The sequence below is a fragment of the Oryctolagus cuniculus genome, chromosome 12 (assembly GCF_964237555.1).
Source record: "Oryctolagus cuniculus chromosome 12, mOryCun1.1, whole genome shotgun sequence".
In the NCBI taxonomy this organism is placed as follows: Eukaryota; Metazoa; Chordata; class Mammalia; order Lagomorpha; family Leporidae; genus Oryctolagus; species Oryctolagus cuniculus.
The window spans coordinates 34,351,584-34,374,376 of NC_091443.1; the positions used below are offsets into that span (position 1 = coordinate 34,351,584).

The window sequence follows — 22,793 nt, forward strand, 5'->3', positions numbered from 1 at the left end:
AGTTTTCTTTGATAATTTAGAGTATGTTCTTGGTAAATTCACTTTCAAGATGAACCTTTACTGTATAGTTTGCCTGGGTTGAAGTTCAGAAAAAATGCATGGTAAGGTCATAGGAATAACAATTGAACAATGTAAGAAAGTAAACATGGAAGAAGATAATTGGCAGAAAGAGAAAAGTGAGTTATATTCTCAAGGGTCTCATGGATATTGTTATTTTATAGAATTTTCCAAGAGAGGAGTTCTGGCCATCATTTCCAGTAGGATAACTGTATCTTCTGTGTCATTTCTCTAGTGAAGGGATTTCAAGGGAATAATATCTTGAAGATGGATTTGTTGATAAGACTCATTTAAGCTGAGGGTGGCAAAGCAAGAACACTGATTTTGCTTGGACTTTATGTTATTTGGAGATGATGAGAATCAGATATTCTAAAAACTAAACAAAAAAATGAAACTAACCATTCCTAATCTAACTCTGGTGTAACCACAGATCAAACTTTTTGAGCTGTTAGGTTGGGAATGAATTGTTTGCTTAGTTGGTGATTTGGATATATCATCCTCATACAACTGATTTTAAAATCAAAACACAAGTCTTGGTGCCAGCATTGTGGCGTGGCAGGTAAAGCTGCCACCTGTGATGCCAGCGTTCCGTTTGGGAGCCGGTTCACATCCTTGCTGCACCACTTCTGATCCAGCTCCCTGCTAGTGGCCTGGAAAAGCAGCGGAAGATGTTCCAAGTTTTGGGTGCCCGCCACCCACATGGGAGACCCGGATGAAGCTCTGGGCTCCTGGCTTCAGGTTGGCCCAGGCTTTGTTGTTGTGCCTATCTGGGAAGTGAACATGTGGTTAGAAGATCTCTCTCTCTCTCTGTAAATATGATTTTCAAATTTAAAAAAGTCTTTAATTTAAAAGTCTGATAACAAACATTTTGTTATCAGAAGTATTGAAAACAAAATAATCTGATTTTTCATCAGATTTTATGTGGCATGGCATAGAAAATTAAACTGTTGATGCTCAAATCTTATAAGTCCAGTTGAAAAGCAAATTATGAATTCTGCCAAATTACTTCACTCTCACCTTTCTTGCCACACTGTAGCTCAAGAGTCAGTAACTATTGACTGGGTTAATACAACTACCTCCTAGTTGGCATTCTCTGTCATTAATTTTGTCCCTCCATCCAATCTGCCTTCTTTCTGGACACCGAAGTGATCTTTCTTAAGTAGAAAATGCAAAAATATCACATCTTTGTTTGAAATCCTCAATTCTTCCAACAGCCTACAAGATAAAAATCCAGAATCTGAGTAACATTATACACTCTCTGCCTCACATTGCAACCCCAGTCAATGCCTCTCTGATCTAATTACACACATTTTTTTAATGTTTTATTTATTTGAAAGAGTTAGAGAGAGAGAAAGAATGAGAGAGAGAGAGAGCTCTTCCATCTGCTTGTTCACTCCTTAAATGGCCACAACAACCAGGGCTGGGCCAAGGTGTGACCAGGAACAAGGAGCTTCTTCCAGGTCTCCCACATGGGTGCGGGGGCCCAATCACTTGGGACTTCTTCCACTGCTTTCCCAGGAGTATTAGCAGGGAGCTGGAACAGAAGTGAGCAGTCAGAAATTGAATTGGTGCCTATATGAAGTTATTTAATTACTCTCAATTTCCAAAAGTTTTTTTCTTTATTTTGTATTTTTTATTTTTCCCTTCATATTTGCTTCACCTGCTGTCTGGAATGTATGCCCTTCACTCATCTCTGATCATACCTCTCCTTCATATCTAACCTCTCTCTTCCCTTATGATTACTTTTTGTGTCACAGACTTAACAATATATTTACAGGTTTAATTATTTATTGAATCAGATTGAGAACAACATCTTTGTTAGGTGGAAGTTTTACCTTCAAATCAAGAGGTTATCATGTTCATTTTATTTATTTCTTTTGGTATAAAAAAGGCAATATAAATATATAGGAATTTAAGAAATGTGTCAAACCTAGGAAATCAAAGTAACCACCTATTTATCAGATCCCTGTAATCTTCTTTAAGTTTCCAGCAACATGCCAATTCTTAATCAGGACTGATTGGATTCAGGAGTGAAATACATCCCATATTTCAATAATGATACAATGGAAACTCTTTTATTGCTATAGCCTTTGTAGAGTAGTCAAGATGGAGGCATGGCTTCCCTTCATGGGGTAATTTAGGAAGAAAAGATCCTTTATTTTGTAACTATTCCATCCCATAGGAGAATATAATTATTTACATAAAGCTTGTGGAAGAGGCAAAAGACGGATGAGCAATGCTTAAGCTTTTAATGGGTGTGAAATTGGTTTGCATCATTACTGATCATACTCCATGGGAAAGCATTCCATACAGGCATTCCTAATTGCAAATGAGTTTGGGAAATTTTTCCCTATATGTACAGGGATTTGAGATGGATTTCACTGAATGGTATAGCTGTCTATCATAAAGGACTTCATATACTCCTTGGTAATTGGCGCATTCTTTTAATTTGTGTATATTAAATAACATTGGTTTCAAACCTATGGTCTTGATAGCAATCCAGATTTATCCTAATGGCTTATTTTAAACAAAGATGTATTTATTTATTTGAAAGGCAGAGTTACAGAGATGCAGAGGAAGAGAGAGAGAGAGAGAGAGAGAGAGAGAGAGAGAGAGATCTTCTATCCATTGGTTCACTCCACAAATGGCCACAACAGCTGGAGCTGAGCCTATCCAAAGCCAGGAGCCAGGAGCTTCTTCCATGTCTCCTATGCATGTGCAGGGGCCCAAGGACTTGGGCCATCTTCTACTGCCTTCCCATGCCACAGCAGAGAGCTAGATGGTAAGTGGAGCAGCCGGGACTTGAGCCAGTGCCCATATGGGTTGCAGGCATTGCAGGTGACAGCTTTACCTCCTATGCCACAGCACCAGCACCCACTAATGGTTTCAAGAATTCACATCTCCCTGTGTTTTTAAGTGTTTACTCTTTTGCATTGATCACCTATCACATTTTGTTCTAATAATTTGCTTCAGTTTCTTTCATCAATCACTTTGGAGTCCCTTCTACCATCTTGTCCATTTTCCTGAGGATAAGGAGTGGATGCCATCCTACAAGTCATCATTAAGGAGCGCGTTATGTGGTACAAACTTTTCATAAAAGCTTAGCTATAATGGAAGAAAACTGGAACACAGAGTTATAAGCAGTTTGAACAAGCATCATCACCATGATGCCTCAATTTTCTTGAGCACATCGTCTTTACTGGAAGTCAACTACCTAAGTTTCTACCTCGTTTTATCGGCTTATGGAAAACTTTGCAAGTGTTGCTATCATCTCCGAGTCCCTTTGGTTTTTGTTTGAGTATGGTAACATTATTTTTTTTTATTTTAAAGCTTTTATTTAATGAATGCATCATAGGTACAACTTTAGGAATAAAGTGGCTCCCCCCTCCCCCAATACCCATCCTCCCACCCTGACTCCTGGCCCACCTCTTACTCCCTCTCCCATCCCATTCTTCATTAAGATTCATTTTTAATTAACTTTATATACAGAAGACCAACTCTATATTATGTAAAGATTTTAACAGTTTGCACCCACACCCCAAACACACGTACAACTTCAAAAGTACTTTTTGAGAACAAGTTTTACAGTTAATTCTGATCATGTATGTTAGGAAATCTATGTGCTTCCTGTACTTGGAGGTCACTTTCTCCAAATTGGGGAAGTTTTCTGGGATTATTTCACTAAGTAGGACTTCTAGTTCATTTTTTCTTTCCACTGCTTCAGAAACTCCCAAGACCTGTATGCTGGGTCATTTGAGAGTATCCAAAAAATCTGCAAGACTGTTTTTAAGTTTTCTAATTTCTGCTTCTGCTTCTGCTTCTGCTGCTGCTGCTTCTTCTTCTTCTTCTTCTTCTTCTTCTTCTTCTTTTTTGCTTTGCACTGAAAGATTTCCAAAGATTTCTTTCTTAGCTTGCATAATCTTTCTTCTGCCTCACCAAGTCTGTTATTTAGACTTTCGACCACATTTTTTATTTGATCCAGTGAATTCATTTCTAACATTTCATTTCTATTTCTTTTTAAATTTCAATTTCATGGGAAAATTTTTCATTCATGGCATGTATGCTTTTCTCTAGTTTGTGGATTTGCTTCTGATTGCTTTTGAATAACCCTATGATTATTTTTTTTGAATTCCATTTCTGATATTTCTTGAATCTCTTCATCTTTACATTCTAATATTGGAATGCTGAGTGTTGCTTTGGAGAGGGGGTCATGGTATCTTTCTTATTCTTGTTTCTTGAAATTCTGCATTTATTTTTAGGCATTTACAGAATTAATTTTTTTTTCCTTTAATGCTTTTATCTGTGAGCTATACCTCTGTGGCTTAGTGGAGTGTCTTCACTTTCAGTGAATACCAAGAGGTGTGTGGTAGCTGTGGCCAGGAGTTCTTATCAGCACTCTATAGTGAGGTGAGTATCCAGGGTAACACCCATGTTGGGGGTGGTAGATCTCCTCTTGATAACAAAATCTGGGGGGAAATGGTCACCTCTGTTGGTGTGATTGTCTCCTCATCTCCTCTCCTCCAAGCTTAGCAATGCCCAGGTGTCAGCCCCCAGTATGTTCAACATTCATGGTGCCACTGTATGAACTGCACAAATGGTCAACACAGTCCTTTCTATGAGCGCAGTTCCTGCTGCAATGACTGGTCTCAGGCAACCAAGGAGATCCAAGCATGTGGAGCCACACCCAGTGACTGCCCAGAGACCCAGCTTCATCATGCATCCTCTTTTGTAACCACCAAGACCCAGTGGTCTCAGCACACAAGGATCCAACAGTCAGTGGGTGAAGAGGTTTCGCTTTGCCCTGCCAGCCTGTCTACTCAACAGAAAGGCAGACATTCCCCTAGCCAGCTCCACCTAGGCATGTTGATCCCAGGAGCCAATGGTATGCTGGGAGGCTGAGGGTACCTCACAGTCTTATGTGGATGCCCAGCCACCTGTCGCTCCTCCCGGACAGGCTCAAAATTAATTTTTTAGATCCTTAAACTAGTTCTGACTTTTGACAAAATACCGTCCTGTTATATTTTCCTGTCTGTGATGGAAAGATAAAATAATTATAATCAGAGAAAGATTGAAACATTAGCAACAAAGATTAAACATAAATAGCACCTAATTTCCTCTCCCCTTGGCTGTTGAAATGATGCTTACCTGCGTCCCCCTGTCTAGTTATTTCCCAAGCCCCCCTTTTTTTTTTACCTGGAAGGACTCCATTTATTCCATTCTACCATGCCAGCCACCTCTCTAGGTGCTAGTTTTGCCCAAGCTTGAGGTATAATATATATAATATATATATAATATATATAATAATACTAAAGGAAGATTGTGAGCTGAGGTAGAAGAAGGAATTTAATATTTATAGTTACAAAACTAAGTGCCCACCCCAGATGCTAAACAAATGTGATATATCATCAAAATAGGAATTAGACTGAGGGAACACATAGGTAAATAACGATCATTAATGATGAAATGAATTGTGCTGATATCAGACAGTATATATTCCACAACATTTTCAAAAATAAAGATGAACAAGTGAGTTACATAATTCTTTTGGCAGCTGACTTAGTGAAATAACTAAGCTTAAAGTAACAACAGATTGAATTTTACAATGAGCTAATTATTAGTGAGAGGAAATAACAGCTGTGCAGTAATAACTCCCATAAAAGTTTCCTTCACAAAGTAAGGTAGGATAAATAATGATTTCTCAAAAATCAATTTAAGTTAATAAATATGCCATCTTTAAAAACCTTGAGCCCATATTTCTTTACATTGACCATAAATTTTCTTCAGCTTTTCCCAATGTATATTACTATCCACTTATTAATAAAAAAGGGGTAAAAATGTTTAATAGTTGAAACCATATGTAAAATGATCATTCGATTATTATTCAAGACATAGTCGGGGTTGACGTGGCGCAGCAGGTTAAAACCCTGGCCTGAAGCACCAGCATCCCATATGGGCACTGGTTCTAGTCCCAGCTGCTAGTCTTCTTCTTTTTTTTTTTTTTTTTTTTTTTTTGACAGGCAGAGTGGACAGTGAGAGAGAGAGACAGAGAGAAAGGTCTTCCTTTCCATTGGTTCACCCTCCAATGGCCGCCGCGGCTGGCGCGCTGCTGTCAGCACATCGCACTGATCCGAAGCCAGGAGCCAGGTACTTATCCTGGTCTCCCATGGGGTGCAGGGCCCAAGCACTTGGGCCTTCCTCCACTGCACTCCTTGGCCACAGCAGAGAGCTGGCCTGGAAGAGGAGCAACTGGGACAGAATCCAGCGCCCCGACCGGGACTAGAACCCGGTGTGCCGGCGCCGCAGGGTGGAGGATTAGCCTAGTGAGCCACGGCGCCGGCCTGCTGCTCGTCTTTTGATCCAGCTCTCTGCTATAGCCTGAGATAGCAGTAGAAGATGGCCCAAATATTTGGACCCCTACACCCATGTGGAAGACCCAGAAGAAGCTCCTGGCTACTGGCTTTGGATCGACGCAGCTCTGGCCATTGTGGCCATCTGGCGGGTGAACCAGCGTTTGGCAGACCTCTCTCTCTGTCTCTACCTCTCTCTGTAACTGTCTTTCAAATAAATAAAATACATCTATAAAAAATTTTAAAAAGTCACATTCATTAACATTTAAAATCTAAACACTATACAAATATTTGGATTTCTTGGGAAGATAAATGAACATCTCTTATCTAATTCAACTTTTACTAGAGTTCACCATAGTTAAGTTAGCTGTAGTTATGAATCTATTTATATTTCAGATTAATTAATGATTGGGCATCAGTTGGATTAATGAATGGAAATGAAATCAGAATCTTTAGTGTTGTATATTTAAGAAATCAGGGTTGGCACTGTGACCTCACGTGTTAAGTCACCAGCATCCCATAATATGGGGCACCAGAGACCTGGCTACTCCACTTTCAATCCAGCTCCCTGCTAATGCTCCTGGGAAAGCAGTGGAAGATGTTCCGAGTGCTTGAAAGAAGCTCCTGGCTCTTGGCTTCAGACTGGCCCAGCTCCAGCCGCCCTGACCATTTGGGAAATGAACCAGAGGATTCTCTCTCTCTGTCTCTGATTCTCCCTCCCTGTAACTCTCCCTTTCAAATGAGTAAATAGTGGAAGATAAATATTTCTTTAAAAAAGCAATAATATATATGTGACCACAAGTAATAAAGTATTTGGTAGAGGAGTCCTGTGGGCAGTTGAAACACATTTTGCAACCAATATTTTTAATTTTAAGGGACTACTTGCTGACACACAAGTCTTTCTTAGCTCTGACACCCTGAGTAGAAAATAGGTCACATTTACAATATCTCACAGCTTGATACTCTTCATTAGAGGATCCAATTTTTCACTCATGGCTTCCCACTGCAGTTAGATGCAGCCATGTGACTAGAATTGGCAAAGGCTTTCTGAATGGAAGTAATGTGTCATTCAGGGCCAAAGCCTTTAATTACTAGTGGGAGACCATCCAGCACTGTTTTGCTGTTCAACATAGACTGAGGAGACTACAAAGTCCAGATAGAGCATCCAGAGAGCAGTGGAAACTTCATTAGCCTGGAATGCTGAGTTGCTGCAAAGAGAGCAGTTGACATGGAGAGTTGCTGACAGCCTACACTGAGTATGCATAAACCCCAAACAAACGTTTACTTTATCATCTCCCTAAGATCGGGGGTGGGGTGTTTATTACCTCAGTGTATCTTCTAGGTTCTTCTAATGTATGTTGCAAATCTCCCATCTTCAACAACAAGAAATCCAGGCTTTTTCTATGATTCACAAGTGTCTATAGTATTAATACCTCTTTTGGAATTTCTCTGTTGTTAGCTAATCACATCTGATGAGACATGAATCCTTGAAGGCAGATTCTGTTACTTCTGCCCCTCTGTCAACATTGATAATGAGTTTTCTCAATCTGTTCCAGCCCATTTGTTGATCTGGGCTTGTGAAGCACCCCTGACACCTGTGGCTCAAGCAGGGAGTTCGCTCAGATGGCATTACTTCTTGTGTCACATCAAAAATAGAACTAGACATCTGCCAAGTTTAGAGCCCTATATTCCAATATTTTATAGTTTATACTGAAAAAAAAAATAAAACAACACCAATAAAAAATAAACTATTTTGGACAATTTGCTCATATCCAGCAGTTTAAATGTAACAATACATATTAGTTCATTTGAGTAGGCATTGCTCACTCCATGAAATGAGAACACTCTTTTCACCTAGCTCCCATCCTTGTGGAAGGCACCATAACAAAAAGGCTTGTGGCCTGAAGGGCAGAAGTTATTTGTGGAAACAGTTCCTTCAATTCATCCAGCAAGCTATTTTCACAGATCATTTACTCTTCCCAATAGTATGTTAAACCAACATCTTATTCATGCTTGGAATCATCATAACCTCTACAAAATTTCCCTCCAAGTTGTTTTACTGTGTTTCCAGGATCTCATATGTGTGCAAAACATTGTCCCTCAACTCATTCAGCTGCTGTTTTGGACAGTTATTATGATAACCTGTGTACCAATCACACCTTGTGTGCTGCCCCTGCTTTAAGAACATTAGAAACAATGTTCTTTGAGTGCTAATATGATGGGGTCAGCCCATATCCTTCATGTTACAGTTTACCAGGCTATCAGAGATGGAAAAACAAGTCCTTCCATATCTATAATTTACTTGGTTTCCTATAACCTGAAGTATCATTTATATGGCATCTCATACTATTTGGTGACCAGAACTTTTAGGAATGTGGCTGCAGGTCAAAATCCCACATATGTATGATCTTTCAGGTTTGACTGCATCTGATTAGGAAGATCTTCCCTGGCAGGCATCTTGAGGGACACTGCCTTTCTGGCAGCAGACTTGGTACTCAGCTGGTGGTGTACTGCAGTCTACAGGATGCTGCAATCAAGGGCTTAGCTACCTGCCCTACCTCAAGCCAGACACGCTCGTATATGTGTATGATTCTGACTTCCAGAGCCTCACTTCAAAGGTCTCCTTTATTTAATTACCACCACTGAGGACCTTTCTAGGCAATTGCCAAGGCTTTTGCACTGTCTTTTTTTTTTTAAATTTATTTTTGACTGGCAGAGTGGACAGTGAGAGAGACAGAGAGAAAGGTCTTCCTTTGCCGTTGGTTCACCCTCCAATGGCCTCCACGGTTGGTGTGCTGTGGCTGGTGCACCGCGCTGATCCGAAGCCTGTAGCCAGATGCTTCTCCTGGTCTCCCATGTGGGTACAGAGCCCAAGCACTTGGGCCATCCTCCACTACACTCCTGGGCCATAGAAGAGAGCTGGCTTGGAAGAGGGGCAACCGGGACAGAATCCGGCGCCCCGACTGGGACTAGAACCCCGTATGCTGGTGCGACAGGCGGAGGATTAGCCTATTGAGCCACAGCTCCGGCCTTTTTGCACTGTCTTGATGGGACACATTTTCTCCGTTTTGAGTTGGTTCTTTTCCAGTTGTAGGTCTCCCTTCTCAACTTCAGCAGGTGTAAAGAACAGGAGGCAGGTTTTGTTCAGGATTTCCCCACAAGTAGACACTCCCCATACCTGCTGTGTATGTTATCTGAGAGACCTTTGCCCAATGTTATGCCATAGTGGAAAGGGAGATGGAATATTCTTAATACAGAATTTTCATTTTTTTGATGACTGCAATGTGTACCACCACAGGAAGAGAATAAAAGTGTACTTGTTACATTTTGCTTCTCTTACTGTGCTAATCGATTACCCTGATGTCTGACAACTCAGCAAACTTTTCACATGTCATCTTCCAACCAATCCCTTTAATGATCCAAAACTAATAAGCTGATTGTGTCTGGGAGAAGGAGGACTAAAATTGCCGTCATTGTTACCAAAGCAACAAAACCTTTTCAAAATAACAATGCTCATAGCTATCCCATTATATATATATACACATACAGATGGGCCACTACCAAGTATGATTGTATTCAAGATTTTTTTAGCTTTATGTTGGTGTGAAAATGATACACGTTCAGGAAATTGTGAATTTTGTTCTTCCCCTGGGCTTGCAGTGCTCTCTTTTATGATGCTGGGCCACAGCAGTGAGCTGAGTAAGAACCAGTGCTGTGCTATACACTGCACTGTACTGAATCAGTTATATGACCTATTCAAGACTTTTCTGTAATAGGCTTCTTATTCAAGATTTTGCCCAACTGTAAGTTAATGAAAGTTCTCTTTTGCATGTTTTAGGCATGTCAGGCTTTGGTAGATTAGATATATAAACACATCTTAAACTTATGTTTATTTCATCTTTTTTGGCACTACATTTGACAGGGCCGAATTATTTATCATACCTAGCTAAAAATCACCCTTTTTATTTTACTATTTTTAAGGATTTATTTATTTATTTGAAAAAGCAACAGAGAAATGGGGAAAGGGTAGAGAAAAGTTCTTCTAGCCATGAGAACACCCCCCAAATGGCCACAATAGCTGGATTGAACCAGTTTGAAGCTCAGAGCCTGGAATGCCTTTTGGGTCTTCCACGTGGGTGGCGGAGAATCAAGAAATTGAGCTATCACCTGCTGCTTCCCAGGTACCTTAGCTGAGAGCCACATTGGAAGCTGAGCAGCTGGGACTCAAAGTGGCATTGTGATATGGGATTCAGGTTTCCCAAATTGCAACTTAACTGACTGTGCCATGATGCTTGGCTCAGCATTACATTGTTAGAACTCTGTAATGAGAGGCATACATTAAAAATTCAGGTGAAAATAAGTGACAGCTTAAAGAAATACAAAAACCTGTGAACAAAATTTATTGTCACCAAAATGCATTAGGTGATCTTATTTCAAAACCTAAGAATGTTCTTGTTATGGTATGAATGCATTCATTTAGGGATATTTTTTCATGTTACAAATATTGGTTACATAGTTTATATTTGATTAATATTTACAAAATGAAAGAATGTACTCTTCTTAAGACATTTTCTTGTGAAAGCAATTCTTTATTGTCTATGAAGAAGGAATATAGAAATAGAAAATACCATTTGGCTATCCTATGACTATAGTATGAAATCTTATACTCAAAAAGAGGAATGAAACATCTTTTGGTATGATGTATTACTTACAAAACTGGTTCTATAGACAATAAAGGATATCTGGAGATGCATATTGATGGTGTCAATAAACAACAGCTATCTAAATACTTTTTAAAAAATGAGTTAAGATTATTAATGCCAGAATAATTCTAAAAATTTGTTCATATTGACTCATTCAAATATATTATTTTTATAAAAGAATAAAATTCCAAAAATAAACAAATATTAAAAAACAAACAGCACTATAACAAAGAAGAAATTAAAAAAATAATGCTACCAAGAAACAAGATGGGTCATGAAAAGTAGAGGTAGACTACCATAACCATAAGTTGGTGATAGGTCCAGTTACATCTGAATTTTGAAATAATTATCTTTGTTGGGGCAGATAAAACATGACTTCTAATTTTTGTCATATGACAATGCGTGTGGTAAACTGTCTCTTCTGAAACACAATAACAGTGGGGAGGGTCAAGCACCTTTGCATCTTTATGTTAAGAACAACGATGTACAGTTAGTGTTAATACTACATAATGTACTCATAAATTCTCTAGTAAAGGCCAGGGTTTCCAGTAACTGATATTAAACACAGTGAATGTTTTTCCTGTTTTACTTTTTAAATGAAGAATTTTCTGTCTTTTCTAATTATTTCATGGTGTCATGAAATGTCCCTTTTTAAATTATTTTTTGATGGAAAGCACTGTATTGACCAGTTTAAATTTCTGAAGAACTTCCACCATTATAGCTACATATAAAACTCTTAGTCAAATAGGATTTTAACTGCTCTAGGAACTCCTGTGTTTTATTTCCTTACAAAAGTTGTTATTCCCATCCAGAAATGCTTCTCATAGTTAATAAGATACATTTATGCATAACTCAATTTATCATTATATTAAGAATTTTTAATAAAGATAAAACTGTTGAAGCTATTGCTATAAATTTTTTAATAACCATATTTAACAAGTAGTATCCCATTACTCAATGGATCATTTTATAATTTATCTTTCCTAATTGTATTTCTTTTTTTTTTTTTTTTAAGATTCATTTATTTGTTGAAAGGCAGAGTTACACAGAGAGAGAGGGAATTCTTCCACCTGCTGGTTCACTTCCCAGAAGGCCTCTATAGCCAGAGCTGGGCCAATCTAAAGACAGGAACCAGAAGTTTCTTCTGGGTCTCCCACTTGAGTGCAGAGGCCCAAGCTCTTGGGCACTCTTCTGCCACTTTGCCAGAAATGTTAGCAGGGAGCTGGATCAGAAGAGGAGCAGCCAGTACACAAACCAGCACCCATGTGGGATGCTGGCTATGCCATAGCAGTAGCCTCTGTACTTCTTTTTTAAGGGTTGGGTTTTGTTGAAATGAACATCAAGGTATAATTGAGGGAAGAAAAAAAGACAAAATAGTTCAGCCTAAAAGGTACATATGGAAAATAAATCAAGATTCAGTATACAAAGAGATAATATTAAAAATACTAGGGTTAAAACATTGATTCTGATATTTTCTAGTTATAGGACTTGGAGACTTTTATTTAAACTCTTTGAAAGTTGTCTGTATAACCTATAAAAATACCTAAATCATCAGTTAGCTTAGTAAAATTTGAAAAAAGTGCATGGTACTCCTAATAAATTGAATGCTTCTTACCAAGTTTAAATTGGTCATGGTAACTGATAATTAAAAGAAATATTTAGAAAGTTTGAGTTTTCTAAAAAATCATGACCATAGATGCCATGATTTTTGAATACTGTTCCTACCTGCAACATCATTTATCAGCCTAATGCCTATGGGGAATGTAAATAGCAGATTAGATAGATGGATAGATAGGGATACCCATATCTATAGGTATGTAGATGTGTCAAGTCAACATTCTCAATATAAGTAGTTGCCTACCCAATTACTAGTCTATTCCTAAAAATAAGAACTCTAATCTTCCTTGAGTATAAATACGCTAATTAAAGTATTTAATACATACAATATATTCAGGGAGAGACTACTATTATGTTGTGTTTTGGTCAAAGGACTGAAGAAGTTGTTTAATAAGGGATCTAGAAAATTTTCCATGTAAAGAAATATATCTTTCTCACTCCCCTTTGTTTGTTCTTGGATCTTTCCTTTTCCCTCTTTGTTTTGAAATGGAAACTTGATATGTAGAACTGTGACTGCCATCTTGTGACTATGTGAGTAAAAGCCACAAGCTAAAGGTGATAGAGGGGGACAAGGGAAGGGTCCTGGTTTCCTGTGGACAAGAATAAGCCTACTCACCTGTATGGATTCCTGTTGTGCAAGAAAAATAGGCTTCGTGTTGTTTAAGATAAATTTTCATTTTTCCTAAGCTACTGTTTGTTATATTTTGACTGAACATGCTCAAACAATGGTATGAGTATAGCATATCATTGACAAGCACATACAGAGATACATTCTTGAAGGTCAATATTCTAAAAGGATTATTCATTTTGTTCATTAGAAAAAATGAATTAAATGTGATGTATGGATCACTTATATGTTTATATGTATAAGAAAAGTAATCGAGATCATTTTCAACCATATACACATATATAAATGCATGGAGATAAAAGGCAAAAAGAGTTAAGTCTATTTTAGATGTAAAAGTCAATATATCTATCCTGTTTTTTTTCTGTCTATGCCTACCTTGTATTCCTTATTCCCCCTGCTATCTTCCCTTTCATGATCATTTTTTTTTATTTATGTAAGTTATGCCAGAATTGTTCTTCAATGCATTTGAGTTGAAGGATGAATTTTTTTATCAGCAAAAAGATTTCCACTCTAAGTAAAAAGCATTTTGCACTTCTAATGTAGTTTGTATTTTCCCCCTATTTGTTGATACTGGTATCCTATACTCAGGGCAGCTGAATCTCCTGCAGACAAAACTATTCTATTGAAGGCTGAAAAATAGATTCCTAATCACTCACAGTACTCTTGGCAAGTGATCTAAAACTGGTACATTCCTGTTGTTTTAAATACCTTGTCTTGTTAATCACACAAGATTGGCAAAATCATCCGAGGCCTGTTAGAAACTCTCTTTAGAAATTGTAAACCTGAAAATGGCTATCTCTCCTAAGTAATGTTGCTAAACACATTTTATCACAGGGCCACAGTTTGTGAGCACAGTCCCAGTTCTGTGGAGAAAATGATATTAAAAATGTAAGCTCGACAAACAGAGAAAAATGGACAAACAGAAATAGAAGTGAGGCAGAGCTCAGATGTCCCTTTTTAGTATAATTGTCCCTGGACTAAGTACTTTTACTTCAAGCTGTATTTTAGTTGCATAAGACAATTTAACTCCTGTTAGTTTAGTTGGAGTTGTTTGTCTTTTAGCTGTCTTTGGTCTTTTCCTTTACTTTATGAGGCTGAAATTCCTCTGAATTCTAAGTGGGAAATGTAGCCTCTACATAAGCATAAAAGAAAAATATCTTTTACATGTATATAAGAGGCATTTTTATCTAATCTTTTTCTTTTTTGAAGTAATGGTTCTAAAGAGTCCATTTAAATAAACTCAGACAGTGTCTGCAGATGATTCTTTAGGTTTTGCTATATATTTAGGATCAAAATGGGACTCTCATGTGAGATGGGAATTTCTAAGATAATACCATTAAATAAGATTTTATTTAATCTGTCTTCATATATATTATCATAATAAAATTAAAACTCAGCAAGTTTAAATATTTATATTTTCAATATATGTATATGTATACATTTGAAATATATGTATATATATTTGCAAAAATCACTTGACTTCACTGTCAACCTTGTATCATCTGAAGAATAATAAAACTGAGGGACAAACTATAAATTATAGTCATGGTATCTCTTTACTGGTAAGAAAGCAGCAGAGAACAAAACTGAACTCAGAGCAGTCTAATTTCAAGACAGCATTTGCAGGTTAACTAAAAAATGAGATGGAAAAAGAATAGCCCTGATTTTCTGTATTTCTGCCTCAAAATATTCATTAGGCAGATTGGCTATGTTTCTTGGACTTGCATTTCACTGTTTTTAGAATGTACCCGCTTAATACTTCCATCACAAAGAATTTGTTTATCTGGTTCATTTGCAGATCATAATCTCTTTGAGTTTTCTCTATCAATTATTCTCTTAAAACATAAATTTCTTCTGAAGATGTTAAAATCCCACTGGCTTTATGAAACTATAAAGCAACATTTACATTCAGGTTTTCAGATGACCCACATCTGTTCTGTCCTCATTATTCATTGATACTTTTGGATAACTCAGCAAATCAGCTTTTAAATATGAGATTCTTTTGAAAAATTATTACTTAACACACATATCTTATTACATTTCATTTATCAGAGTAGGCACATTTCTTTTGTATTTTCCTGACAAATGCAGTTTTGAGCAGGGATTTCATGGCATGATGCATGATGTGTGTTGATTATATAATAACTTCATTGAGGAAACTGTAAGAAAGACACGCTTTCTGAAGTGTAGTGATAGATGTTGACAGAAAATGATCATGATTTGATGCAATGTAAGGTTCATCACAGTGCCCTTTTGAGCTTGACAAGAGGAGGACATGTTTTATAGCAGAAGAGACAATAAAAATTCAGTATTGGCAATATGACATTGAAAGCTAAAATATGAATAGGGCTTTATTGTAGCAAAAATGAAAAAATATTATCTCCTTTCAGAGAGAAAAGTTCTCCACAGTCTACTTTTATTTAGGAAAATCACACAAATGGAATTTGTCTGACATGGTCCATTAACTTTTAGGACCCTGTATAAAAAGAATGACTATTTCTAATTTGATGGTATAATCACTACAATTTTAAAATACATTAATATCTTTGATTATGGTAAAAACCTACAAAACATCGCAATCTAAAAGTATAGTTAATTCATCCAAACAGATGCTTTAATAAATTGAAATAAACTTTAATTATTTAGTCCTACATATCTATTTCTCCAAAATATTGGAACTCTTTTTCTAGGTGTTTCTTCTCCTTTCTGTTGAAATTACATTTAAAAGAAGTTTTCTGGGTGAAAATACCATTATTTTAGTGTTTTTTTGGTGAACATCATTTTTTTCTTAATATATATTTTCTGTTAAGATAGTGCCTAGCTACGCTATCATTTTTCACCTTTGGTTGGCATTACAAATAAATCAGGTTCTAACTGAAATATCGTCATGAAAATTTTACTTCTTTGACTTAATATTTAATTTATAAAAAAGGAATTAATTTTCTTGAAGGCTTTTTTTGTTCAACCCCACACCCCCTATAGATATAAAGATGCTAAAATCAGAAATCATCAAGTAGTAAAATGAATGGATTGAGATATGACTATGACTTTTTGGAAGGACATATAGAACTGGCAGGGTCAAACAAGTTTCACTATTCCTTTTCATTAAAACTGATCATTATTCATTGAGTAATCCATAATCCCATGATCTGTTCTAGACAGTCATTATTACAGATCAGTGAAGGTCACTTTATAACATATTATCAACTTACCATATATCTTCAAATGTGAAGGAAGCCATAAAAAGGAAAATGAGGATCAAAGGTTTTTTTTTTAAATGTATGAAAGACATTTCCATTTCACTATTAGGACATCTTTTACAGACAGTGCCTCTTCAATATTAATTTTGAGATATTTAATTTGGATTTCACTCAATGAAATCTTGTAACATAATTCCTTACACAAGTACATTGTTATTGCATTGAGAAACATAATAGAAGGCTACATATTGTATAATTAGTGATATTTTAATATCCATTCTTCCTTTCAAAAGCCTACCAAATTATCATACTTAGAAAGTCATATAGTTTAGCTCTACTGAAGTATTTAATTCATTGTAAGAGACTTTTTCCTCATTTCTAATTTTAGTGACATCAAATGAACATATTAGTGAATTGAATGAGTGGTGAGAGAGTAAATATAGCAGTTGCAATTATTAGGAACTAATCATACTGAATTTTGAAATTCTTCAAGAAAATCTAGAGTCAAAAGAGGATGTAGCTGTTGTCGTATTTTTACTGTTGAAAAGTATGGAAGGTGTTTGTCATTGACTGAAAATTTTAAGTTAAAATGCATTAGCTGACATTAGTTATGTAAAGTCTAAACGATAAGTGGTAGAGGCATCACATCTTATGTCTAGTTAGATGATATTGGAGTTGCTTCAGGATCCTGACTACATGGTCCTTTTAGCCTTGTGTACATCATTGTTTTATTCTTGCATACTCAGAATCATTCTGCTGTTCTATGTCAAAACATCTGCATCTCTGTGTCATGCAGAAGTTCAGCGAATCTCAGTAAGACTGTTTGAAATCCTAGTCAGTTTTGTTTCTGGAATACTGCTGCTTCTTCAGTTCCTATCTAAGCAGTGAAATCACCCTCCATTAATTTGGTAATATGTACAGATTTTTCTTTTTACTTAAATGAAGATGGGCAAGTGAGAAAATCATATGCTGAAATAGCCATTGCACAGTAGGTTAATCCTTCGTCTGTGGCACCAGGATCTCATATGGGCGCCAGTTCTAGACCCGGCTGCTCCTCTTCCAATTCAGCTCTCTGCTGTGGCCTGGGAGGGCAGTGGAGGATGGCCCAAGTCCTTGGGTCCCTGCACCTGCATGAGAGACCTGGAAGAAGCTCCTGGCTCCTGGCTTCAGGTTGGCGTATCTCCAGCTGTTGCGGCCATTTGGGGAGTGAACCAACAGAAGGAAGACCTTTCTCTCTGTCTCTCCCTCTCATTGTCTGTAACTCTACCTCTCAAATAAATAATTTTTTTTAAAAAAAGAAATAGCTAATATTTTAAAATATTACTCAACAAGATGTTTCTCTTTTAAATAATCCAATATTCTGCATTACAGAGTGTACAGTGATTTATATGATCTAATGCTTATCTGTTTATCTACCCTTACCTCATGCCTAAGCTTTACCTAACTTCTTGCTGCTTGTTTTTAATGCTCAGGTAGAATGTAACTGCATCAATAAAGGCTTTTACTTTCTAAAATCCCTGCTTTTGTCATAGTATGTGCACATTTTTGTGCATCAAATCAGTTACATAGTTATTTCTACCTACAATTATAGTAGTTCTTTCTACTCAAATAGGATACCCTTAAACTCATTAAACTTAATTTATTTCCAATGCCTTGTGTATCTTTCAAATAGGAAGCATAGTATAGTGCATATTGAGCACCCTTTACATGCCACAGTGCTAATATTCATTTAGGAAGAGTTACTGCTCCATTCTCTTGGGTCATCAATGGATGTACTTTGAAAATGAAGGAAAATACACATTCTTACATTATTTAACTTAGCTATGTATTTAAAGGCTTTAAAAAAATCTTCTATGCATTGATTTTTCTGTGACCTTTATCTGTATTAATAATAACCTTCTTTCTGTGACTCTGTTCCCTTATTTTGCTTAACACTGTGTGCTCTTTTTTGCTGCTTCCTGCTATATTTTCATCTGTGTCATTGGCCCATTTTTTTCCATATCATAAGCAGTGATTTTCTGGGAATCTATCTTGAATATGCTTTCTCAAAAACAGAGATTCTTCCCCATTTATGCAACATCCATCATCAGATTTAGTAGCTTCCTAATTTTTGCCTCCAGCATGTCTTCTCCCTTGAAAAATAAACATATTTTTATTGCTCTCAAATAAATATAAAATAACATTTCATTTTGAGAGGTTATTGATGATGGTGAAGCTTGTGAAGAGAGAGAGAAAAAGTAGGAAACTCAGAAATTAATGTCATCTTGGAAATCAACTGAAATGAGAGAATCAAAATAACAATGTTTCAAGGATATTTTTTGAAAGAACCTAATCATGCACTGGATGTAGAGATAGGGAAATACAGGTAATTTAAATGATTCATAGTATAGTTTAAAAAATTAAGCTTACATTCTATAGCATTGAGAAGTGATATATTGGTAATGGTGAAGGAATTTGTAAAAAAAAAAAAAAAGAGAGAGAGAGAGAGAGAAGATATTAGATTGAAGAGTAAATGGGAGGAGACACAGCCTCAGAGTCAGAGAGGGGAAAATCCAAGAGAAAGAGGGGAAAACATACAAGAGAGGGAGAAGCAGAAAATTGTTAATATGCTGGATATTCTTATTCAATCTACAAGCATTTATTGGGTACTACACATTGCTTGATAATATAAAAATACTCTTATGATATAGACAGACAAGATTCAAGTTTTCATAAATTTCAGTTCAGCAAAGTGCTTTATTCTTAGATAAAAGAGAGGCAATCTAACACAGTAATTAGAACAGACCCACCTTTAAATACCAAATATATCAATTATTATTTTTGAGCAAATTACTCAATTTTTATTTGTAAATTAAAGGGAAAAATATTTGGCTCACAGGTTTACTGTGAGTATTAAAATTGATTGATAAACATATAGTAGTTTAGCACAGTGCCTGGAGCTTAACATTCATTATGGAAATTTCCAATATTATGATTGCATGCATATTGTGATAACTAAGTGTTATTGAGTAAGGAACATTTAACATATTCCAAAGGTGACCAATCATTTGCATTTGTTTGGGCTGTGAGAAAGGAGTGACAGACACATAAAAGATAGGCTTTTATAAGCCTGAAAGGAAGGCAAAAGGCAGTTCAACTGGGATTTTAATTTCAAAGGAACAGCACTTTGGCAATTTTTTTTAAGATGTGGTCAAGCATCATATTTTTTTTTAAGATTTATCTATTTATTTAGAAAGTCAGAGTTAGAAAGAGAGAGGGAGAGACAAGGAGAGAAAGAGAGACATCTTCCATCTGCTGGTTCCATCTCCATACAGTCAGCGCTGGGCCAGGCTGAAGCCAGGAGTCTGGAACTTCATCTGGGTCTCCCACATGAGTGACCAGGGGCCCAAAGACTGGGTCCATCTTCTGCTGCTTTTTCCAGGCCATTAGCAGGGAACTAGACCAGAAGTAGATCAGCTGAGACTTGAACTGGCGCCCACATGGGATGCCAGTGCTGCAGGCTGCGGTTTTATCTGCCATGCCACAACACTGGTCTCCAACGTCACCTTTTTTGCAAGTTTACAAGAAACTATGAACCTCATATATCAGTTCTGAACATTTTTAGCAGTTGATATTCCTTAAAGTATTCAACTATCAAAATGTTCTTGTATTTGGCTTACATATTAACAAACCAATTTGAATTATAATCTTGAATTGCTAAAATAAGATAAATAGCTTTCAGTTGACTGTTTGTTTAGATTTGTCTGTAATGCATTTATATTCAGGAGCAAGGCTGTAATAGATTTGCTATTATCATTACTGGCACTTTTAAAACAGCAGAACTATAACACTTCATGTACTGTCTGGTCTTATTTGACTTCATTGAAGACATTCACAAATTTAAAAGTGTGCAACCAGAAAGTAAACTTTGAATTATAAAATTTCATTTAATATTTTCTAACTACAAAACAAAGCTGTTCTAAAAAAACTTTGAACTTTGGTTCCAGAGATCTTTATTTTCAAAGCACTGACTTGAGAGATAGGACACTATTTTCTCCCTCTCTAATGAGATTAGTGCCTCAGGGTATGTATTGAAGCCTGAAGCACAAAGGCAGTTTCATCCACAGATAAACTACACTAACCACCTCCTTAAGAGCTTACATTTGATCTCTGTTCCCCAAATAGAACTGCTTATTTTCAAAAATGTTTTGTTCAAGTTCTTGAATACTTTGTAATTTTTATTTAATGAAAATGTACGAATGCTTTTGATAATCAGCTATTTAATGCTCAATGCAGTAATAACCATTTGTAGAAATTAGACTATAAATATAGTTTAAATTAAATATGCCAAGATTATTTTTCATTACAATAAAAATGAAGGTATAACTCAAAAACTTAATAAAAGAAAGGGATTATTTTGATGTACCTCATTGCTGCTAAATATCTCATCAGATTAACTTGTGTGATGCAGCCTGTGTGAATCCTGGAATAAAAATGACAAAAACAGCACAAATTTAAATATAATCATTAAATGAACTCTTTTAAATTCAAATAAATCATGTGAAAATTGAAAATGGAGCAGGCAGTTTGGCGCAGAGGTTAAGATGTTCTCTGTGGTGCTGACATCCCATATGAGTGCTGGTTTGATGCCTGGCTGCTCCACTTTGCTAGTGAGCTGGGAAGGCAGTAAAAGATGGTCCAAGTTCTTTGGCCATTGTGCCCACATGGGAGACCTGGAAGAAGCTCCAGAATTCTGACTTCAGCCTGGTCCAGACCTGGCTATTGTGGCTATTTTGGGTAGTGAACCAGTGGATGGAAGATCTCTTTTCTCTCTCTCTCTGTCTCTTCTCTCTCTCTCTCTCTCTCTCTATATATATATATACATATATAACTCTACATTTAAATAAAGTAAATCAAAGCAGTATTATGCTATTTTACATATTCCTGGGGTTTTGAAATACAGATTATCATTTCACAAATAATGTTTTATCTTCCCTTGGGATTTTTTTCAGATTTCTTCATTACAATAAGATGACAAACATCAAGGGAAGAACTTGGTGATTCCCAAGTTAAAAAGAAAAAAAATCTCCCTGGAGAGTTCAGAGACACTCACATGTGAGGTGAGTGGAGTGTAAATGAGAAAGGAGAGCAAAATTTTTGAGTTGTAAGGAAATACAGAGTATCAAGTTTACACTGAAATAGGAATTTTATGAGAATTAAGGTATTTTAGCATCTACTATATCCAGTAGATAATGATGTGTGTGATGGCATAAAAAAAGGAAGAGATTAGAAGGAACATATAAATAAAAAGAATTATAATAGCAGAAAAACTGTATAGACCACAAGTTCTGATATTTCCAGCTCAAGTACAATAGAATATCATAGTTCAATCCTACTTATAATTATTAAATAGAGTAGGTTTAGTCTTTTCCTGATGTTTTACATATACAAAATGATGAATTTATATGTATTTAAATAATTTACATATATAGTGAGGAAATAAAAGTGATTGAAGAAGAGAAAGGTATTTACAAATAATGCTATATATTATATATATAGTATTCATAAAATAACTTCTACTCATGAAAAAATACTCCAGAGATTAAAAGAAGATTCATTCCTCTTCTTTTTTAAAGTCAAGAAAAGTTTCCAAGTTAAAGAAATTATCAGCACTGAAATTCAATATAAAATATCCTTGCAACTTCAATAACAATAACAAAAAAATCTTTGTCCTCTTGTGGTCAGAGATTATAGTCCTTTGTAAGCGCAGTTGGTTGTTGTCATCTTTCCCTCAGTTATCTAAGTTAAGTCACTATGATGATAAGTCCTACAGGTACCTACCAGCTATTCTGACTTGCTTTCAGGCTTCATTTCTCTCCCCTACCCCATTAAAATTTATTTTATTTGAAAGGGAAGGAGAGTGAGAGTAAGAGCAAGAGATAAATCTACCCACAACTTCATGCCCCAGACGGCCACAACAGCCAGGGTTTGACAGAAGTCAGGGACCCAGTCTTCTTTACAGGTCTCTCAAATGGATGGCAGAAACCCAACTACTTGCCATCACCTATTTCCTCCCAGGGTGTGCATTAGCCAGCTACAGGACTTGACAGCAGAGCCAGGACTCAAACCAAGGCACTGCAATGTGGTCTGCAGACATCCCATGCATCTTAACCACTGCACCGAACACTCACTCCAGGCTTATTTCTTAACACCCTCAAACATACTTTTAACTTCTGAAACCTAACCAAAGCACTCTCTTTCC

At 36.4% G+C, this 22,793-nt stretch overlaps 1 long non-coding RNA gene across 1 annotated transcript in view; it reads right to left on the reverse strand.

Moving 5' to 3' along the window:
- Positions 1–17,799: 17,799 nt before the first annotated feature.
- LOC127483713 (uncharacterized) overlaps positions 17,800–22,793 on the reverse strand; it is a 97,579-nt gene continuing 92,585 nt past the window's right edge. Inside the window, exons 2-3 of the long non-coding RNA XR_007910237.2 lie at positions 20,958–21,014; positions 17,800–18,684 (exon numbers count right to left, since the gene is read on the reverse strand). This is a non-coding gene — a long non-coding RNA (uncharacterized lncRNA). The remainder of the gene's footprint in view (positions 18,685–20,957; positions 21,015–22,793) is intronic.